This window comes from Ambystoma mexicanum, chromosome 4q (assembly GCF_040938575.1).
Source record: "Ambystoma mexicanum isolate Mex_15411 chromosome 4q, UKY_AmexF1_1, whole genome shotgun sequence".
NCBI lineage: Eukaryota > Metazoa > Chordata > Amphibia > Caudata > Ambystomatidae > Ambystoma > Ambystoma mexicanum.
Window position 1 is genome coordinate 506,534,188 of NC_090928.1, and position 22,649 is coordinate 506,556,836.

A 22,649-nucleotide genomic window follows, 5' to 3' on the forward strand; every position below is an offset into this window, starting at 1 on the left:
GGATAAAGTTTTGCTCGCATAGGAGATTACTTTATTGACCTTGTCATGCTTTTGGTATAATACTGCCGTCAAGCACGTATTCGAGAACCCTGTCTCCAGGAAGAACTCCTTGTTTCTGACAGGGTAAGCTAGGCAAGGCGCTTGTGAGAGGCTTCTCTTGAGTTGTCTTACTGCCTCAGATTGTTCTGGACCCCATTCCCACTTGACCCCCCCTTCAAGAGATGAATCAGGGGTCTGGTGATCTCTGCGTAGCCTTCAGTGAACTTTCTGCTGTAATTAGTCAGTCCAAGGAGGCTCCTTAGTTCTCGCAGAGTTGTGGGATCCTTCAGTTTCTGGAGTGCTTCCACTTTCTTTTCTTGGGGACAGAGACCCTGAGGAATAATCTCATGCCCCAAGAAATTAACACGGGTTCTACACCACTGTGCTTTCTGAAAGGAAAGTTTTGCTCCGGAGGCCCTCAACTGTGTCAGAACATAACGGATCTCCGCTATGTGTTCCTCCACAGATGAACTTTTGATGAGGACATCATCTACATAAACCAGGTTACCCCTCGCACCCAGGTCAGGCATGGCCTTATGTAAGAAAATGTTGAATTCATTGCCGGAGTTGCGGTATCCGAAGGGAGTCCGGGTCCAGGTGTACTACTGGCCCCCAAAGGTAAAAGCCAGTTTGTATTGGTCCTCCCTACTGACAGGCACGGTCCAGTATCCATTGGTCAGGTCTATTGCAGTCAATACTTGTGACCCCTGAATCTTGGGCAGCCCTTGGTCAATGTAGGGCAGAGGCCATCGGGAAGTATGGACCCGTTTGTTGAGCTCCCTAAGGTCATCGCAGAGTCTCCACTGGCTGTTTGGCTTCAATATCCCCAGCACCGGATTATTGAAAGTGCTGTGGACTGGACGGATTATTCCCCGGGACTCAAGGTTCTTAATTATTTCAGTAAGGGACTCCATGGATGCGAGAGGCAAACGATATTGCTTCACAAACACTGGAGTCATTTCAGGGTCCGTGGGAATTGTTGTGGTGTGGATGTCGGTGCGACCACAGTCATATGAGTCTACTGCAAAGAGATCTTGGAAATCCAAGAAAACTTGTTTCAACTTTTGCTTCTGTTCCAGAGTCACGCAGGCATCAGCTAAGTTGACCCTCTCTTCCACCATCTGCCTAAAGCCTGGAAAGACTTCTGGTTTGGCTATCTCCGCGGCCTCCTCCAGCTGGGTGGAGAAGTCCCTGGTCAGAGAGCTGATTTGGACTGGAGGCTTCAGGTGGGAAAGGCAGCCCTCATGTACCTGGAAAATCACCTCATCCCCTCTGAAGTCACAAGTCACATCTTCCTTACCATAAGGGCAAGAAGTGTACACCAGGAAGTTCCCCCCATGGCGGGTGAAAATCCTGTTTGGTGTTGTGTTGTCATCACTGTCACTGTCAGAACAGTCCTTGGGGATTGGTCCTAACAGTTCATTTCCTAGATCAATGGAAAAATGTTGGTCATCAACCGCCATTCCAATAATGGTGCCTGCGGCTAGTGTAATACTCTTTAAGTCGCTGTTATCCACCTCTATTGGAATGGTGTCATGTTCTATGTTGACTAATGGAGTTGGGTTTACCCCCAACCCTTGCTGTTGGAGAGAAGCATTTAGATGTATGTAAGCATCAGGGTTTTTCAATTTTTGTCCTCTTTTAACTTTCACTTCCAGGGGTCCTGGAATTGTCGGGTCCTTTCTGGGATGGTGACTTCCTCTTTGATCTGAATTTCAACTGCATAAGGTAGCAATTGAGCTGACCTAAATGCTTTTTCTGGATCATCAAAGCCCATGGGATTATCCGCTAATTGGTACCAAGCTTTGAAGTTTATTAGGTCCAAACTAATGGCAAAGCGATTGAGAATGTCACTGCCTAAGTAAAAGGCGGCAGTGACGTCTCGCACGACCCAACAATTATGGACTATGCTCTTGTTGCCAATGGAGATTTTGAGCATACACCTGCTTGGCAGGAGATGTTTTGAATTGGGTACTTCCAGGTCCATTTCCCATTTGTCTATCAGTTTGAATGTGGGAATGGCTGGATCTTTTGGGAGTTGGCGAAACATAGCTTCGCTGATGAAGCTCTTACCGTTGTTCACGCACACTCGGGCGAGAACAGAGTCCTTCCCCTCATTTAACTGAACAGGGATGAACAACTGATCTCCAATTTGCTGAATATCAGCCAGGCTCTGAGCTGATTTCACATCTTTCTGGACTATGGGAGTGGGAGTGTCTGATTGTGGATTGGTAAAGAATTTCAAAGTGTTTTCAGAAATAGAGAGGACCCCCCACCACCAGTCTGTTGTCCTGCCGCTATTACTGTCACGTCTGGAATTTGGTTGTTCTGGAAGTGAAATTCTACTTGTTCAGATTTTTGCTCAACCATGTGGCAGGTACCATTTAAACTAACATGGTTGACACTCTGTTTTAATTTTATTGGTCGGCTAGTCTGGGTCCAGAGGACCTTGTTTACACAATCTATTAGGGGTGACAACCTTCTCAGGAGGTTGTTCCCTAGTAAACAAGGGGTGCCCTCTGGAGTCACTACTATGACCGGGTGTTTCACCTTGTGTCACCCAATTTTAATGTCCAAATCTGCCGTCCCCTCGACGGGAATTTCCTTCCCGCAAAGTTCTGGAGTTGTCCAGGAAGAGAGGTGAGAGGAATACGATAATTCTCTCCCCTTCCTAAATTCAGTTCATCAAAGGCCCTTCTGGACAGAAGGGTAGCTTGAGATCCAGTGACAACCAGCGCTGAAATTGTACCCTGCCCCTGTACTTGTACTGGGGCATAATATCTTCCCTCCTTCTCCTTAAATGGGCACAGATAATCCACATTTTTGGACAACTGGTGGGCTAATTTTCTGGTTTTGGACATGGCGAGAGAAGAGATTTGGGCAGAATTCTGTGGAGAGTCTTGGGAATCTGAAAGAAAAAGTTGGCAACTGGAGATCAGAGCCATTGTGGGTTCCCCTGGTTCCAGTTCTGGGCCACCCCCCCTTTTCGGAGGCAGTCATCAGGATGGGTTTGAACCAGGGGATTTTGGTATTGTCGGTTCTGGGATTCAGTCTCCATATCTCCCCAGTCTGGATTGGAATCCCTTGGGACCCATTTTTCTTTGGGAGGAGTTCCCCCATCTCTAAAGGAGAAGATCCTTTTCCCAGGATCCTCTGAGGAATCCTCTCCCTCAAATTGGAAGATCTGTACCTCCTCCACAAAGTGGGTCTGTTTGGGTCCTTTGTTTCTCCTACCCCCCCTCTGCTCCTTGGGAGGCAGGCTTTCAGGGGCAGGAGATTTTGTTTCCGGTTCCTGGTTTTCCAGGGGCTGTTTACAAGTTGGGAAGGAAGCTTCCTCCAAGGCTTTACACCCCCTTCCCCTTGTGCCTCCTCCCTGGGAACCGGTGGGTTATCGGGGTGCTGCCCCGTCATTGTTCTGGAGCACCAGGTCCAGAGTTTGGAGCATTCTGTGCTGGCATGATCATCTGAGGGTTCTGTTGAGCCCTCAGGATGTGACCCAGATCTCGTGCCATATTTTGGACCTGGCGCTCAAGATGTGAAACCCGCTCAGGCTGATACGGGGCTCTATTTTCTCCCCTGGGCTGATCCCGGGAAGGGTAGCTATCCCTTCTCTGGTAATACCCCAGATTGGGAAGATTCAGGTACCCCTCCACCCTTGGCCTCCCCTCTCCCGGATTAGGTTGTCTGGGCTCAGGGAATTGGGGAAAGAAGGATGGATGATTTTGGGGCAGGAAATTGGGTGGATACCTGGGGAAAAAGTTCTGCCCAGGATTTGGAGAATTTCTGCCCTCCTGTGGGAAGTTGGGAGGGAAGTTCCTTGGGTTAGGTGCTTGGCTGGATCCCCCCCTTGGGCTGGAGGAGTCCACACATAACCCAGGATGGGTCGGTTTCCCTTGTAGAGGGGACTGACATAATCAGGGGAGTGAGTGACCCCATTTGTGGGACTAACTCCTTGGCTCCCTGTCTGTGACTGGCCCGAGGGCCTTCTGGGCTTGGCATTATTAGGTGCAGGTAGGTTTTTAGGCCCCCATCTCCAAATCCAAAACGGGGGTGACCTTTACCTCTGCCACCTTGGCAGCAGCCGGAGTGCTGTTGGTTTTGGGGGTTTTCTGCGCATTATTTTTATTTTCGATGGGCTGCTGCACCTCATAGATCTGAGTAGCCTGTTCAATGACCCAGTCTAAAGATCTTTTCTCATGAAAATCTCTCACGAGCTGGGTCATTATGTATTTGGGTAATGCATGGAAAAACGTATTGATACATTTTCTGCTATCCGTGCCCACCCTTCTGATGGTCTGCGCAAAAGCACGCTTTAATTCTTGCACAAACTCTTGTGGGGCCTGATCCTACCCACATTGCAGATTGTAGGCTGCCTTGCGAGCCTCTTGAGGATTTCTGTGCACAGAAAAATGTTTCAAGATGGGCGCCCTATATGCGGACCATCTTGAATGGTTTTGGTCCTCCAGCCCTGCAAAGAAACTGGAGTATTCTGGTGAGAAGGTCCATTTGACGTACTGGATGCAGCTACTGCTGTCCTTCAAATGGAAAGTCACCATCATTTGTTCATAGAGCTCCAAGTGTTCCCAAACAGAATACTTGGCGTTCTTATGATAAGGCGTGATGACACTCCTTATTGTCTTTATTTGTTTCAATGGGTCCTTAAGCAAAGCCCTTTTTGCCTTATTGGCCTTTTTGGTTCGGGTAACCCTGGTCCATTCATCCTCCGGCTCAGAAGCATTGCTCCCAGAGGTGAGTTGGAACTCATTTTGTTCCCAATTGCTTATAGATTTATTCTCTTTGAGACCTTTTCTTTTCCTTTCTCTTCATATACCATGTGAGAAGTGTACTTTGGCAGACCTGTATAAATGCTTTCATATTGCATATAAATGTATTTATATCTTGCCTAAATCAACTGGCGGACCTCTATAAAATGCACTTAGATTTTGTTTAAATTATAATTGTATGTCTTTGTTTAAAGCAATGAATTTTATGTACTTGTTAAACACACTCACTTTTTGTGAAATAAATAAGTCAGAAATAAAATATGTTTTTCTTTGTGTAAAATGATATTGCTCTATGCTTCTCATGGTGACCTTGGGTTGTTCTAAGTTAGAATAATCAGGATATCCTGTTGGATACCATTTGAATAGCACTTCATAAATTTTCAAATTTAGTTTCTACGGCTTTTGAAATCCTTGTTATGTGAATATTGGTGACCCCCTCATTAGCTGTACCACGCTTGGGTCAATCCCCATTTTGTGTACCCAGAGGTGCCTGTCTGATCTTCCAGGTTTTCCCGGATTCTGTGAGCCTGGGAATGGCTGGCAGAATGTGGGGACCTGGTCTCCTGTGTCCTGTAATGCTCAGAGGAGTCTTCAGATCCCTCCTTGCTGCCAGGATTTGATGAGTACCCCCCGCCACTGACCTAACTGGGCAGAGGTTTTCAGGATGCCCTTAATGGGCCTACTCTCCTGGGGTTCCCCACTAAATTGCACTGTGCTTGGGTGCCCATACCCGGATGCCCGCCCATCCATTCCTGGGAGGTACTGGCCTACGAGCCCCATACTTCTAGCTGGATAGTAATCTGCCATCCCCGTGGCCCTGGGCTCATGTGCGCGAGAGGACATGGGGGCGGCAGGGTCCAGGGACTGGGAGAGATGAAGGCCTCTGGCACTAGGACTCCTGAGGTTATGCTCAGGAGTTTCTCTTTCCCAGCAAACCTCATCTCTATCCGCCCCTGCTTCCTGTTGCAATGCAAGAGCCTGCGCTTTCAGTTCCTCAGTTAAGGCCTTACTAGACTCTATCAGTCTCTCCTGCATCGCTACCCGTTGCTGGAGCCTATCATTGTGCTGGCAGAGAGCCTCATTCTCTCTCTGTGCCTCCTGATTGGTCCTGGAGTACTGGGCCAGTCTCTGCTGCAGGAGGGTTACCTCATGAGTCCCATCCCTACTGGCCTGCTCCTTTCTTGCCAGAGCCTCCTCCTCCCTCCTGGTGTGCTCTAACAAGTTCTGGTGTTCTTTTTGGAGGTCACCCAGTCCCTGGAGGGCCAGGTGATTTTCTTCCATTTTCCTTTTTAAGTGGTAGACTTCCTGACCTAAGGTGTCCCTTTCCTGACTAAGGGCCTGCATCTGTGCCGCCAGGTCATCCCTTTGCCTTTGGAAGGCACCAGCTTTCTGGCGCTCCTGGTCAAACTCTGCCTGGGTATCCAGGTCTTTAAAAAACTGTTTATTGCTCTCTGCCTTCTCCCTATCTAGGTGGCTTTGCAGGGTGACTACCTGCTCAGCACATGCCCTATTGAAGTCTAACTGTTGCTCCAGCTTTTTCTGGCTCACCAGTAGGGAGTCCAAACCTTCTTGGTACTGCTTCTGCAAGGCCAGGAATCTGGTATCCTGGTCAGCCTTTTCCTGTTGCAGCACATCCATATCCTCCTTTATTTTAGTGATGTACTGTCTGCTGTCCTTTTCTGACTCCTGGCTCATGAGCAGCCTCTGCTCAGAAGAGTCCAGATCAGATTGGGCCTTCTCTAACGCCATCTGTTGCCTATTTGCCAGATCTTGGCCTTCAGCACATTTGTCCTGCATGGCTCCCACATATAGATACAAATATGCCACTATCCTGGCAATCTTATTGTATTCATCTTTGGCTTTAGGGGCCATATATAGTTCACTCAGGGCCACATGTAGGGGACCCTGATCTCTCCATTTATCTGACCCTGTTTCAGTGACCTGTTGCGCGATTGCCTGCAACCAGACTGTTTGGTCCTGATGAGTCCACTCACCTCTCACAAATAGCTTATGTAAGAAGTGCTCTCTGGCTATTTTGATGTCTACCAGTGTCGTCATTCTGGAATTTGAGTTCCTTCCTGACTTACAGAAGTTTGTATTTTATTTTTGCAAAACAGACCGTTTCCTTAGAGCGTTCCTTTGAGGAGTGCTTAACAGCATAAAACAGCGTGGTGATCCGACCGGATGTGTGTCTCCTGTCAGTTAGCACACTGTATTAATCTGCACAAGTGATAGATCTAAACCAGAATCTCCGGCTACGAGCTCCCACTTTGTTAAGCGGCTTCACTTCAACACTACAGCTAACTCAATGCCTAGTCTGGGATGCTGGGGGAAACCCTTATTGATATATGTTTAGGTCCAGTTCATGTACTCTGGTTGACAACCCTTATATAACACCCCTCTCTACTTGTCATTGGCCCAATTCTCCCCTCTCCCATGATTGGGGGAAGGAGATGGATTGTCATCATGATGAGGTCTGTTTATGGGTCAGAGGATCCTCCCCTGGTCAATTTGCCTACAAATCTATATTTGATTCAAATACATATTTCCCAGATACACAATTTGTTGAAATTACATGTACACATTATATATTCCTTATGGCCCATGCTTGTCCGCCTCTGATCTTCCTGGGGGCTTGCATTAAAAAATGACAACATTTTGCGCTTTTTGACTGGTTTACCAATATCGGACATTTACCAAAAATTACACACATGTGCGCAAGGAGTATGGACATTAATTGATGAAGTGTCAGATTTTTAACATGCAGATATTTGGAGTGAGACCCTATTTTCCGCTAGCAACCCCCCAGTATACACCACAGGGTCCTAAAACCTCTTAAAACGTGCACAGAAAAATCAGAAGAATAATGATATTACTTATATAATTCTGACAAGTCCGCACTATGAGTTATCTATCTTTAAAATTATGCTCTGGCCCAGATGGGTGTGGTTTAAGTTCCAAAGCACATGGGGGAAGCTTCTGTCTGCCCCCGCCTCCAGCTCGGGTGGCTCCCAGAGGCACTTCTCCTCCCACTTCTCCCAAGAGGAAGCCACTTTACGGCCCCCCCAATATAACATTTGCCTGAGTCCATTGTTCAGTTTCCTGCAGTCCCCAGGTAATTCAATCAGAGAGGTGTCAACTCCTTTTGGTGGGGAAGCAGGATGCAGCTAGGCCTGGGAAGAGTGGCTGAGCAGGTTTCTCCTGTCGGGGGTAGTTGTCAGGCAGAATTCAGCTAAATGTCACTTTAGTTCCCAGTTTAAATCAAACTTACAATTTTTACCTATACATTAAATAATTACTTCCTTCAAGTCATTTCAGAATATAATTTTACATTGTATCCACCTCTTAGCAAGTCTTTCCTTGGTCTGGTTTGGGTTCCTCTGTTCAGTTTTACACAAAAGTCTGGTGGTTTTAAAACGCCGGCTTTCTGATAGTGGTGAGTACCGGTATTGCAACCATTTTTGGGATTAAGAAAATTAATTCCCCACAGTTCTGAGTTGCTTTTTGGCAATCAGCATTGCCATTCCCAATGGTCTCAGGCTATAGTGTGTGTAGCCCAATGGTGGTTTTAGGCAGTGCCCTCCTGTGCTCACAACATAGGCAAAAATGTGTGGCAACCTATTCTTCATGTTTTCCCTGTGCACTCTCTGGGGAGTTCTGGCCATCATGATGTTTTCCATGCCAGTACTGCACAGTTTTATGGTAGGGCTTGGATGCATGGGTAAAAACATCCCACAGAACATGTTATGTATTCATGTTGCATGGATTACAAAGGGCAGAGTGGAGACACTTGAGTGGATGGACAAGGTAGTGAGAATAATCATAATCATTCTAACTTAGAAATGTATCAGAGACAGTGCTATGTACACCCACACATTTCACTTTAGCAGAACCTGCTCAGTGCAATACGCGAATGAGAAATATCACAAGGTAATTTAGTAGAAGTGGTGCTTAGCTTTCTCCCCCGCCCTCACGCCTGCATGCAATATTGTAATATTCACGGTAAGTATTACACAAGTTGTGAACAAGTCATTTTTCTTTTTTTCTGGGAGACCTAGGAGATGGGCCATACAACCAATTGTATTTTAGGTATTACATCCTATTAGCAATGTAACATTATCTCAGACAAATAATAATAATAATAATTTAGCATTTATACAGCGCTACAAACCCTCAGGCATCTGAGCGCTGCTTATTTTTACCCACGGTGTGTGGTGCTCATTTATTGACCTCGGAAGGATGAAAGGCTGAGTCTGGCCCTGCCAGGATTCGAACCTGCGTCAGCAGGGTCTGTACAGATGTAAAAGCGAGTGCTCTACTCGCTGTGCTATTGGACTGGACCGGCAAATGTTCAATGTATGCTAGAAACATAATAACGACATTACATATTGCATGCTACAAAAGAGTACTTGACACCTATTGTCATGAGTAATAAACAGATCTGGAATTTACCACTGTGTGGGGTACATTTACGAGCCAGCAGAACTCCCCTGCATCACCCAACAGTATTTTCAGCAGTTACAAGAAAAACGGCTGCGCTGGCTCTGCTGAGCACCTATTCCCTTGTATCAAAACTGCGTTTAGCAGTTAACAAAAATAATGGCTGCACTGGCTGTGTTGAGCACATATTGGCCGAGATGAAACAGAACACCTCGATAATTGCTGCAGTTATTTTCTTCATGTGCACCAAAAAGAAGAATTCAAAAGCAGCCTGGTGCAGCACCGCTATGCTGAAAGCTCAAGATTTGTAACTGAAAGAGAAAATGTTCTGTGTTTAAAATGACTGTGCACGGATGTTATTTCCATCTTTTCAACATTACACAGTTTGGTTGCTGATAAGACACATTCATGCCCATCTATCTTCAGGTTATACACCAGCAAAGGAGGGCAGTCCTCCCTGAAAGGCATTATGTGTCAAGTAAAATCTGTGAAATAGCAGAGAAATACACTCCAGGCCGTATGGCAAGTGTTTTATTTTTGCAACAAAATAACACAGGCAAACTTCACAAGAGGCTCTCTCTCGCCCTTTGCTTATGTCGGTTTCAAAGAAACCTTTTCTTGAACAGATTCCTGTGTATAGGATATTGACCAGAGCTATGGAAATGTGCAGAATGAATATGCGAGGAAAGTCGCATTTGTAAATAACTAAGGAAGTAAAATGAACCTGTGTTACTTTGCTTTGCAAAAACAATGAAAGGACAATTTTAAAGCTCACATGTGAAATCATCCCAATATTCACACAGAAACATCATTATTTGTGTGGGTCTGCAGTGGTTTAAGTGTATATTATACTTATTTACTAAAGACTTGGTTTCTGTGAAATAAAGTAAGATAGAAAAAAACGGTGTGTTTGAAAACAGCAGAATAAAGGCTCTAAACCTTCCTGGGACAGGAATCTCCCCCACAAACATTGAATGGGCCAAGGTGTGGGAATTTGCGACCTCGTCAGACTTCCTGGCATTTCTTCAGCCAGGAACAATGGATCAGGGGAATTGGCCTTGTCATTGGCAAGTGTGAATTCCTAGTGACACCTCTCTTCAGCTGCATCTGCCAAAATGAAAGGTTGCTATGGTAGCCCTGCTGCCCAGAACGGGCACAGTTGGGGTAGGATGGCTGGGGAAATCTGAAGGACTAGCCTCCAGTGACAGATGCCATCCATTTGTTTTAAAGGTCTTTTGATATCAATGTATTTATTTCAGTAACCTAAAGAAACAGTAATGTCAAATTATGACCATTTTAAATGTCATTTCGCGCCATTAAAATAAGACATTGTAGGTTTTTCTGACATGTGGTGGACACAAACGCCAGTAAAATGTCATTTCTGGGGAAAGCATACATGGTACAGTTTTGCAACTTAATTAAAATATGCCCAGTGATAATATGCCTCAGTCTCCATATAACAGGGTATTTGGGCATTTTCAGTAGAGGATCTTCCGACATGTTTGTTGAGTTTCAGGCTTCTGTCAAAAACAATCCCAAGATTGCAAGCCATGGGTGAGTGAGGATGTTAGTTGGGAAAGAGATGGGATATGCGAAAGAACAGTTGGTGTTTGAGGCATGTAGAAAGATAATGTACATTTTTGAAGTGTCTAGCATGAGGTTATGGAGATGCTTGCATATTGCTGTCCACAAAAGTAAATGTGTCAGTTCCTCTGTGTGTACCCTGATTTCTAGTTGGGAGTTGCCCCGGCTGACTTATAGTAGAAACATGCATCATTCAAACTGGTGGAAGCTGTCAAACTAGCGACAGCCTACGACTTCACATTCTGCCCAGCAACAGGGCTTACCCTGGCTGAATTAGGGATTTTACAAGACAGCCCCAAAAACAATTTTAGCCATTTCACACACAAGCATTATCCAGTCGTTCAGATCTGGCTTGCAGCATAAATCCATACAAAAAATTGCAATTTCCAAAAAGGATGGAATATGGCCAGCAAAGAACGTGGCACAAAGAACAATTCGTGTACTATGAGGGAAAGTCATTTTGAGTGTATGGTGCTTGAACAGACATTGTTGCAGTCAAAAATTAGAGATGCACAGCTGTCCGCTGCAAGAAAAGATAAACAAATGGATCACTGCCATCAGTCTGCTCAGTGCACATCACAAAAGTAACTGTGATGCTACTTGTCAAAAACAAAAGGGGATACAATGTGTCTCTGCATCACTCCATTGAAGGTGGCTTGTGCTACACTCTACAAATAAAGGTGAAAAACATAGAGCGATGCATTCCCTGCACTGGTAGCCATAGGCACCTACCAGTGTACCTCAAACAAAATAAGAGCAGCAAGTGATTGAGGCAAAATAACCTCTCTCACCCCAAAAATCAGAGAGGGTCCAGAACAAAAATCAGATTTGCTACCAAACATTTAAGCCAAGTGAGAACATTTGCAACATGAGAACCTCTCCGAACACAAAAGAAAGATTATTGGCCTCATTACGAGTTTGGTGGTAGCCATGCCCTTAAAAAGGGCATGGCTACCCCCAAACCCGGGTCCGGGTCAGGGTCCCGCAAAAGGGGACATACGGGGCCATTCCGACATTGGAGGGCCCAGTAAATCCCTTTTGCGGGACCCAGACGCGGTACGTCCCATTCCATTTGAGCCCCCATAGGGTTCAATGGGAATGGGGAAGATGGCAACAATGGCCCCGTTGATAGCGGGGCTGTTGCTGCCATCCGGTAAGGCTCGCGGGTGCCGCTGTGCACACCTGGTCTGACCAGGCGTTCCAGAGTGGCACACGCGAACATACTCGGAATGTTGCGGCGAAGTAACAATGGCGGCGGTAGCACTTCCGGCGCCGTTGTTGCCTTACCGCAACACTCCAAATGAGGCCCAATGTCTCTTAGTACTGATGTTTCTCCATTGCTCCCCAAGAAGCACAAGAGGTAATTGCGTGCAGTGTTTTCTCAGGATCGCAAGGCGGCACTATATTTAATACCCCAACTCCAGGTGCTGAGTCCTTCACTTACCACCCTATGAATACAAGCGCTCTACATATATATGATGGGCCCACGATCACAAAGTGCTACTTGCTAAAGTTAAGATCAGAAAAACTCTCCCACAACATCTTATTGTAAAGCCTGCCTACTATGATCTAAGTGCAATAGCAAATGGCATGTTGCTGTATAAGTTAGTTGTGAAATATGAGGAGTACTCTTCTCATACCTAAATCAAATATTACTACAATTGATTTCGTTTACGTTTTTGGTCAGTTTTATGAATGGAGGCCGTGTTACATTCCATATCGCCATTGCCTTATGCAGTTTTAGTGATTTAACTTTAAAACAAAGGTCTATTTTGTATACTAACCTTTCTGTGTAGGGGAGCCACACTCATGCACTGGTATAGCTTTTTTTATGGTGCAATTAAAGTACTGCCGTCGGTGGGTCTCAGTACAGCTTGGTGGATATGTTTGGCCTGATCTCTGCAAGCACTGATCTGAGTCCAATGGGGCAGAGGCAATACACAGTGAAGAAGGGCTCTGGTTCATGATGGTTTCTTTCCATTATGAGTTGGAGTTGTGATCTGGAAGTGTCTGTTCATTATTGTGAAATATCCTGGCAGCCCTGTTGAACGTTCGCCATTCATTTCAAGCACAGTGGCCTATCCGCGTAATGTTTACATGATTCTGTTTACTGAATGGCCGTATCCAAGAACACGAATCGTAGCTCATCTAACATGACTTTGCTCTGCAATCGGAGTTGTGATCTTGTGCAATCGAATGAGGCTTGTTCTATGCACTCTTTGATGTTGTGTAAAAAAGCCTACAGCCCATTTCAAAATACGCGCTGCCTCTTTCAGTGGCGATCTAATCTCCATTGACAACTCGCATACCACAGAAGTGTTGAAGAATACAGGCCATTTCAAAGAGTCGGGCTCATGGCTTTTAAAAACAATCCAGAATTCCATCTGAACAATTTGGAAAAGCTCCCCAATGCCACACACTCTGAGAAAGCCCTTCCAGGAGGCCTGCATGAACATTGAACTTGGCCCAGATCCGTCGTTTCCTCGCCTACATGTGAATATACCATGTTTGCACTTTTCGCCAGCGCATTGTTGCTTTGCTCCGATCTTGGCCGCAGATAACAGCGTGAGAGTAATGGGCTCGTGTAGCTGGATTGCTAGAAATGGGTTCAAGACGGCTATTAAAGGTTAGCCGTCCAAATTGCTCATGCAAATGAGATAATTTCTCTTTCTCCGGGAGAGGGTTTTCATGTGTGGGGCCGGAGGCTCTGCGTGGTTTGCTAAATGTAGCACTAATTCCTTCAATTAGGTCAATTGCTTAGGCGTTTCTGCAACGTATTCTTTAGCATAGTATCCTCTACATAATTGCTGGCACTGCTGTATGAAAAAAAAAGCAACGATGAAACCAATAGTTGGAGATTGTGAGTGGCCATTGCAGAGGCAGTTGCCACCAGTCACCTTTTTCCAGCTGTTGTGGTGTCTGTCCTTGTCCATGGATTGTGGCGCTGGGGTCAGAAATGAGAATATGCCTTCACATCTGCAGACCACTTCCGCGCTTTATGCTGCAGGATCTCAGCCTGATCTGCGCATGCTCTCCGGGATCACGTGATCCACAGTATTCCATCCAGGCACTGTGAGTCATTATTGTTTGCAGACATTTTCCAGTGGGTCTCATCATCACCCTACCCTGCAGATAGCAACAGTTGTCAATGAGTGACTGTGCCATCAATCAGCTAACACGACTGCAAAAAGGCATGAACTGTTATTTGTGCACATATGGTGATGTGTGCAGTATACAAAGCTGCTCACAGAGCATACAACGACACATGGAGTTTCTTGGGCAATGAATGCACTTAGTAGGGGTTCTTTAAAATAGTCCTAATGCCAAAATATGTATAGCCTGATTCAGAGTATTTTTCGTTTTGAATTAAGGCCTATTAAACAGATCATTTCGAAATAGGAAGCACCATTACATCCTGTGAAAACATATCAGACTCGCACGTCTTTTAGCACAAGAAACATACATAATCTACATTGCTAGTGCCTCAGAAGTTTTGCTAATTAATAGTTGAACTTGTAAATACAAAAATAACAGTTAAAATGCACCATCCTAGAATCTAACTTCTCTCCTAATTAGAACATTGTAAACCATATAACATCTTAAGTGCAAAAGTGCTTACGGGATGGTCTAGGACTATATATGTGTAATGAATTGTCTTCTGCTCTGCAGGAGTACAAGGATGAGTAGAGTCTAAAAGGCGCACTCAGCCCTCACACTTCTACAAACCAAAAGTCAACACAATCATAAAAGTAAAACCAACACAGTCAAGAGACATACCTCCTTCGACTTTTGTTGTAACATGGGCCGAGGGAAGGGTATTCTCTCAAGATGGGTGTGATTGTGGTTCAGTAGCAGCCCAACCAACGAAGTATAACAGTCCAAAATAAAGGAATGTCCAAGCAAAGTTCTATACAAATATATTCTGTAATCAAACACACTAAGTACTATAATAGCTAACTAGAAAATACTGTAAAAACCCTGCCTATAGAAAGAACACAGAATTTGCAAAGATATAAAAGATTAGTATTATGGGTAATGAGACAGGGAGAGAAAAGGCAATAAAAGATCACAATGTTCAAAGGATATCTTCTGAGATCGAAAAAGGGATTAAAATGACCCAGCGAGTCTCCAGGGTCCATAATGGACAAGGGAAGCAGCAGCCGCGGTGGTCCAGTGGCAAGCTTGCGTCGAGTTGGGGTTGAATGGAAGGCAGCTCTGGTCTCGAATTGTTTACTCAATCTGTGCGGATCAGGCGGTCACCAGGTTCAGTTTGGCACTCAAGGATCAACAACAGTTGAGCTGGCCCTGGATGGTCGATCGACTTACAGGAGTGCTGATGATGAGGCTGGTGCTTTGAAGAAGACTTTAACAATGCAAGACAGTGGTGATTTGTTGGTTCAAGCAAAGGCAATGTCACACTTCAGCGGGAGCTGTGCAGAAGCAAACTGAGTCGAACAATAAACCCCAAAGGCAGCGTCAAAGGATCCTGCTAGTTCGCTCAGTGTCAAATACGGTCGACTCACAGCTTGCAGAAGGCGACATCAACAGCATGGGTCCCAGTTGTTCTGGCTTCCGTGTCCTGTGCGTCCCATTCCCATTTCTCAAGGGACAAGGGTACTCCTTTCTCAGGCTCCCAAACACAGGGGATGCACATTCAAGGGTTCTGCAACATGATATGGTCTCAGGCAACAAGGTGGCTGTCAGAGATGCAGACTTAGTACAGCAGCATAGGTCACCTCAAATGGTCCCAGGGGATAGTTAGGGGACTAAGCTCGCCTCTGCCTCTGCCTTTACCTCACAACTGGGGGACTCTAGAAAAGTCTTCTCTCCCAGCAGGGTCCAACAGAATCTTTCAGGATTGGAGTCCAAAGGATGATTCTTAGAAGTGATGTGAGACATCTCCTTTTAAAGGTAAAAGGTGATTGGACAAAAGAACACCTGTTTTAGGGCTCCAATCCCTACTCTTGAAATGAGTGGAGTTTGCCCTTCTGACATCACACCCAAAGTGCGTTGTTCTACAGGAATTGGAGGAGACTGGAAAGAGAGGTTGAGAGGAACACGATGGCATGAGCTTGCAACACGTGTAGAGATTCTCGTTTATGCTACAGAGATCTTGCCCCTTCCCTTCTCAATTGAATCAAAGGTCCTTTAGAAATGGGGCATCCTGGAATGAGACCTCACCCTTGGTGTATGTGTGTGCCCTTTGATTCCTGTTCCCATGCCAGCTTCCTGTGGAGTGGCTGTCTCTGGGGAAAGGGTGTTGCCTGCCCTTATAAAGGAACAAAGAGGCAACCCTCCAAGTCTATAGTGCTGCCAGTGGGCAGGTGGGAGCCTTGTCTGGAATGAATACACATAACCCATCCACAGCTGAACAGGGCCCACAGGGCTGAGACATATGTGATATCGGTTTAATGTGGCTGAGGTCGTTGCCCGCCATACCATAACTTAGGTATGGCTTATATTTACTTTTTACTGTCCCACCCGAGCAGAATCCTCAGATTTATGCAGTTTTTGGAATAGGGGCGCATATTTTAAATGCAGCCCCTATGCTGCAGAGACTTAGCTGTCAACACAACTGTCAACAGGGCATCTGTGACCTCTGACCCTGATATTGCCACTCATAGAGCAAGCTCTGCAAATCATGATACTGATGCAGCAGAGCACAAGGACACACTCTGCATTTGGCATGGAGATTATGAAAGGGGAATCTGGTCAGCAGATTTTCTTTCCAGAGATGCAATTACCCATATCATATTATTATTCAATCAAAATGAAACAACAAGGTTCCTAAACCCCTTGCTAAATGGTAATTCTTCACAACATGGCCTTCTAAGTGTACAACACAAAGAATCCCAGACCTTTACAAATAATTGTGTATACATTGTATTGGAGTGAGGGGTCCCCAGGCCCCCTCGCGCTGTACACTCCTCAGTCCAAGGCTTGGACCACGTGCCTCCGGTAGTGGGATTGCTCCTTGCCCTTATGTAAAGTTAACCACGGTTGACTGCTACATAGTTGGGACTACTGAGCAGGACACGGGGCATCCATCTTTTGTGCCCCCTTTCGACTCCATCTTGGGTAAACAGGCCTCACTGCGATAGTACAGCAATGCTCAGCTCCCCTTCCACCGCAGCAGCCAAGGACAGAGACACACACACACAAGGCGCGCAGGCAGCTGGCTGGCCCCCATCCTTGCACTCCCCTTGCGAAGGAAAGCTCTGCCCTCCCATTCTCACGCAGAAGCCGGAGAAAGTTGCAACAACCAATATGATACAGTTTTCTTCCTCTGAGATCACTGCTAGCATGAGAACCAGCATGTGAACCAGGATGAGCTAAGCACTTTCTGCTCGTTCGCCCCCATAAACGTGCAAGCCACCCACCCCCATTTAGAACAATTTATTGCCATCTTGACCCTGCGCTCCCTGTAAGGTATTTCTTTCAAGTGCCAGACCCTCACCTGTGCTGCGAAACCCACCCAACACACCCACTACCAACCTTAAGCATTTTACTACAATATATGTTTTTTCTCACACGAATAGGTTTAAAGTTTAGGAGATATGTGAAACACAGCTTGATTCTTTTTACATGCACAATAAAGGTCAAGGCCTCTAATTAAAGCCGCAAATGACCCAATTGTACTGACCATAATTATTATGTGTAACTTGTGTAGCAATATGAAAAGTACCATAAAATGTTTTAGATAATTTGTTATTTAGTGTTTTTCGAATGCAACATATTAGCTTAGGTAGTGACCACAGTGACCGGACCCTGACCTGCGTGGAGCACAAGATATTTGATGTCCGTCATCTCGTCAGCCACTCAGCCAACCAGAAGGAAGAGATGCCACCCACACCTACAGCACCACACCACCTTGCCAATCGGGTCCATTTAGCATTTTTTGTTAGAGTTACTTTAATTGATATATATACGAATATGATGTAAATGTTTGGTAGGGGTTTTTTGGGTTATTTCCTAGCTGGAGAAATAAACCATCCTTTGAACTCTTGCAGCCGGGTCTCAGTGCCTCCTTCCCCGACAGGGGTGGTTATTTTATTTTCTCTCACACGTAGTAAGCCGGGGAAAGGCACCTACATTTTTGGTGACCCCGACGTGATTTAGAGAGGTGCCTCGAGGCCTGCACCGCCCGGCAGCGAGATCCAGGGCGCCCCCAGCAAAACCATCGCCTCCGCGGTTGACCAGACTGTGCACACCAAGAAGAAAGGGTCAAGGGTTCCCGGTTGACGAATACCCGATCGAAAAGGCTGCTCGCCAAGGCAGGCCACGTCTTGGTTGGGGGACGGACCTGAGCGAGGGCCGGCCGTGAGCGGCGACCCTCGGAGTACCTGACTGAACACGTGGAGTCCCGGTTGCAAAGACCCCAAAGGAATGTAAGGGGAAATACGGGAAGAAGGGAATTAGCAAACAAAGGGAAGGTAGTTAAGAATAGGGTCTGTGTGAGTGACGGTGAGGCTTTTCTGATCTATCCTTTATATGGCCATTAGGTGTTGTAAGAAGTGAGAAGAAGAGAAGTGGTATCCTAGCCCGTACAGGGTAGAAGGCGGCGCCGCGTAGCATTTGTCCCGACCAAGTGCAGAATAGAGATAAAGAGAAAATTGTAAGGGTCTCGTATATTGAGTAGACTTGGAGTAGTTTTAGAATATTCTTTTCCCATGGAGGTAAGAAATCTTGAGACATAATAAAGGAGAAAGGGGTGGGGAGTGAATGCAAAATAGTAGGTAGAATAGGGAAGAAGAAAAACCAGGGACAGTAACGGGAATAGGGAAAGAACAAACACGCGCAGGCAGTGCATGTGTATGTTGCATGATTTTATGTTTGTCCGTCTGCTTTGTGTATATGTCTTGTTGAACACGCTAAAGTATTTCAGTACAAGTAATTGTTGATTAATAAATAATAGGCAAAGAAATAAATAGTGAGAGGTGACCAGGTAACACCTCTCAGAAAGAACAGCTAATGTGACATACCATAATTGCGAGCATTGATAAAGAACATATTTTCACATATTGTAACTGACATATCAAGTGAGAGGTGGGAAGGGACTCAAGGGTACCAGAACACACAAGAAAGAAAAAGAGGCATTGCCATGGGGGGAGTAACGCCACTGGCACATATTTGCCAGCACCTTCCACTATATAGCAACAGGATACAGAAGTATCACGATCAGTGGATCACTGAGATAAAAGGAGATGGGGTTATACCAATTTGGCCAGAAGGAGGGTCATTCGACAAAAGAGTGTTGGACCTAGTATCAACACATTTGCTAGCATGATACAAAGGGAAACAGTTACAGAACCGGAGAGAAGTATTAGATTTATGGCGAATGTTTGAGGAAGTTACCCCCACGGCAGAGATAGGTACCAGCCGAATGATAGAAAAGCAGAAAATACCTGAAGAAGTAAGCGGGACACCAAAAGGGGAGTGCTCAACAACTACAACCGAGAACGAAGTAACAAAAATCTATCCCTTAATGACCAGGCCAGCAGTAGGGTTTAGTGAGACCCTGTATATACCACCCACCCCCACTGCTCAGGACGGGGCAACAGCCCCTGAACCTCCACCATATGACAAAGGAGGCCTGTACGGCCCCACGAGTGCACCTCCTGTGGACATAGCACGTTTTAACAGGCAATTTAAATCGCCAGCTAGTACACGCACAAATGGAAATAACACGGTTAACAGCTCTATGTGACAAAGGGCAAATGCTGCCAGGGGGAGGGGAGGTACCCCCGCTGTCACTGGCAGATCTCACACCCCCGATAGGGGCAGTAAGCAATGCAACCCCTGCAGTCTCAGTATCAGGGCAATCCATAGCATCACAAGGGACGTCATCACAGCAAAGACAAGAACAAGAGTGGCAGTCAGGACAGTTCCTGTTCCAATTGAATAACAAGCCAGTGAGAATTATACGCCCAGATAGACCAGAGAGTCAACAAAGTGGAGATCAGGGTGAAAGACAAGGAAGTGAACCCAAGGAAAACTGGGAGGATAATAACGAGCTAGAGTCAGAAATACAAGAAGTATGGGATGATTTAGATGAATACGAAGAGGCAGCTGCCGCAGAGGGTTCCCCACTGCCAAACTGCCATTACCCGGACACACTATCACCACCATTATGGCAAGGTAGATTAAGACAACGAACAGGGAGGACAGGGAACAAACTGGTAAGTAAAACTAAAAAAGGGAGAACGAGCAAAACAGGAAAGAAACAGAAACTACAAATGCCACTGATACATAAAGGAGCAGGTAGGCCAAATTATATTCCATGGGCCCAAATGGACAAAAACAACCTGTTAAAACTCCTCCCCCCGCTGACGGGAGGAGCAGGTAAGTGGATACATGTATTCGAGAAGAACACGGCAGGCGTGCCATTAGCTATAGGTGATGTGAAAAGCTTATTAGTATCAGCAATCGGGGACCAAGCAGACACAATCTGGGAAAGGGCAGGGTTCCCGGGAGTAACAATGAGTTGTGATCGCCACGATGGATCACCATTCAATAATGTTCGAGGACAAGTGTGGGATGCATTGCGGCGTGCATTTCTAGACGTTCCAGATTTACATGCAGTGATGCAGTGCATGATGGAGGAGAACGAGGACCCTGCGCAATTCATTTTGCGAGTGCAAGACTTATGGAGAAGCGAAACTGGTACGGCATGGAATCAATCAACAGCTTTATTTTATTTTATCATTAAAAAGGGGTTGCCGAAAGAGGTGCAGAAGGCCTTGGACAAAATAGATGGGATCGAAGCCAAATGGTGGCCTGAAATTCAGAGCATAATTGTACACCATTGGAGGAGGATCAAAGAGAAAGAAAAGGAGGTCACACAAAAGAGGCTGGCCGACGAAGCAAAATTAGTGCAGACGAAATTAGTGAAAGTTGCCACACTTACTGCCAGTGTAACCGCAGACAGAGGAAACGAAGGAGAGGAAAACACGGGAGGAAGACCCATTGGGATAGCAGCCAGTGGGTTGGAGAGGACCAAGGACAGTGGAACGGAGAGGAACAGCCATGCCAAGGATCACAGTGGCAGAACAGTCCGAGGCAAGGAAGAGGTGGGTACCGTGGGCAGAGGGGAGGATATGGAGGAATGGGAAACAGAGGGTATGGTGGGCAAGGACCAAGAGGAGGACAACAGGGGTCATGTTGGAATTGTGGAAGATGGGGACATTTTTCACGAGATTGTAGAATGCGACCATCAGGTTATTTTCAGGGGCAGCAGCAGCCCATGAACAATGAACAGGGGTGGGGCTGCCCACACCCAGGTAGCCCTTGTGGAGCTCCAATGGGGAGGGGGGGACAACAAGATCAGTACTGCTATGACCCCCAAATGCAACAAAGATAGCCAGCCCCACAACAGCAGCAACAGCAGCAGCCACAACAGCAAAACGCACTACAGCCCATGGCAAGACAAAACTCAGTAGGGAACATAAACAAATAACCCTTTTGCAGTGGCCGCAAACGGTGCCCCTGCACCATTCTGTGGCATAACGGTCATAGGTGACAACGTTTTTTCAGTGCCAGGTTAGCAAAGATACCAAGACTAGGACAGCCCACAGGGAGCACTTGCGTGTCCAGTCCTATCCACCACACAAAGTGCAAATGAGGAACCACTAGTGGTGGTAGAGATAGGAAACAAGCAGTTTATCTTTATGGTAGACTCTGGAGCAGAAAAATCATGTCTCACAGAAGGGCAGTTTCAGCTCTCGGGAAGAAATCTGGAGACGCAGGGGTTCTCTGGGGCTATTTTAAAAGTTCCTTATACAAAAGATCTTGATGTAACAGTAGGGGGAAAAACCGTGCGCAAACCCTTATTGTATTACGAAGACGCGCCAATCAATTTGATGGGACGAGACTTGCTCAGTAAGTTAAACATGACCATAGCCTTTACTGAAAGAGGGATAGTGTGCTCGACGCCAGGGGTATGCCCTGTACGAGCACTCCTGATGATAAGCATGATTACAAAGGAAGTTGCAGTCAGAGGGATCCCCATTGACATGGACATGTTTGTCTATGGAATACAGGTATTAGCCCGAGTAGTGCCTGAAATAACACAAAACGAGTGGAGAATACCATCAGACTTCATATTCCACCCAATCACACCAACAGATGTAGTGCCAGGCACAATTATATCTATAGACATTGAGGCAGTTCAAGTTTCCAACAAACGCATTGTGGTCATAGGCCTGGACGCGCAGGGACGCGAGTGGAGAAGTGTGCTATGCATAGAGCCGAACATAATGCTAAAAGATATAACTGATGAAGAATTGTTTACCGATTACGAGGGGGATGGAGAAATAATAATGGAAATAAGCATACCATGTGACATTATGATCCAATACAGAGAAATACACAACCCACTCATGGCTAACATAAAGGCCCCACTGACAATATTTCAGGAAGACATGGCCAGGGTAGCACCTGAAATTTGGACTACAGGGCCACACGATGTGGGATGGTTGCATGAGGTGACCCCCATAAAGATAAAACTGAAAGCAGGTGCCCTCCCACCCAGAGTGAAACAATACCCAATATCCAAAGAAGCAGAGGAAGGTATTAGAGAAACAGTGAATGCACTCCTAAGCCAAGGTATCTTAGTGCCATCAACTTCCCCATGCAACACAGCGATTTTTCCGATTAAAAAAGTGAAAGGAGGGGCGTGGAGAATGGTCCAGGACCTCCGCCCACTCAATGACTTCATCCAAAAAGAGTTTCCATTAGTGCCTATCCCGGCATCAATATTGTGCAGTATACCAAAAGAGGCAACTTGCGTCACTGTCATTGATT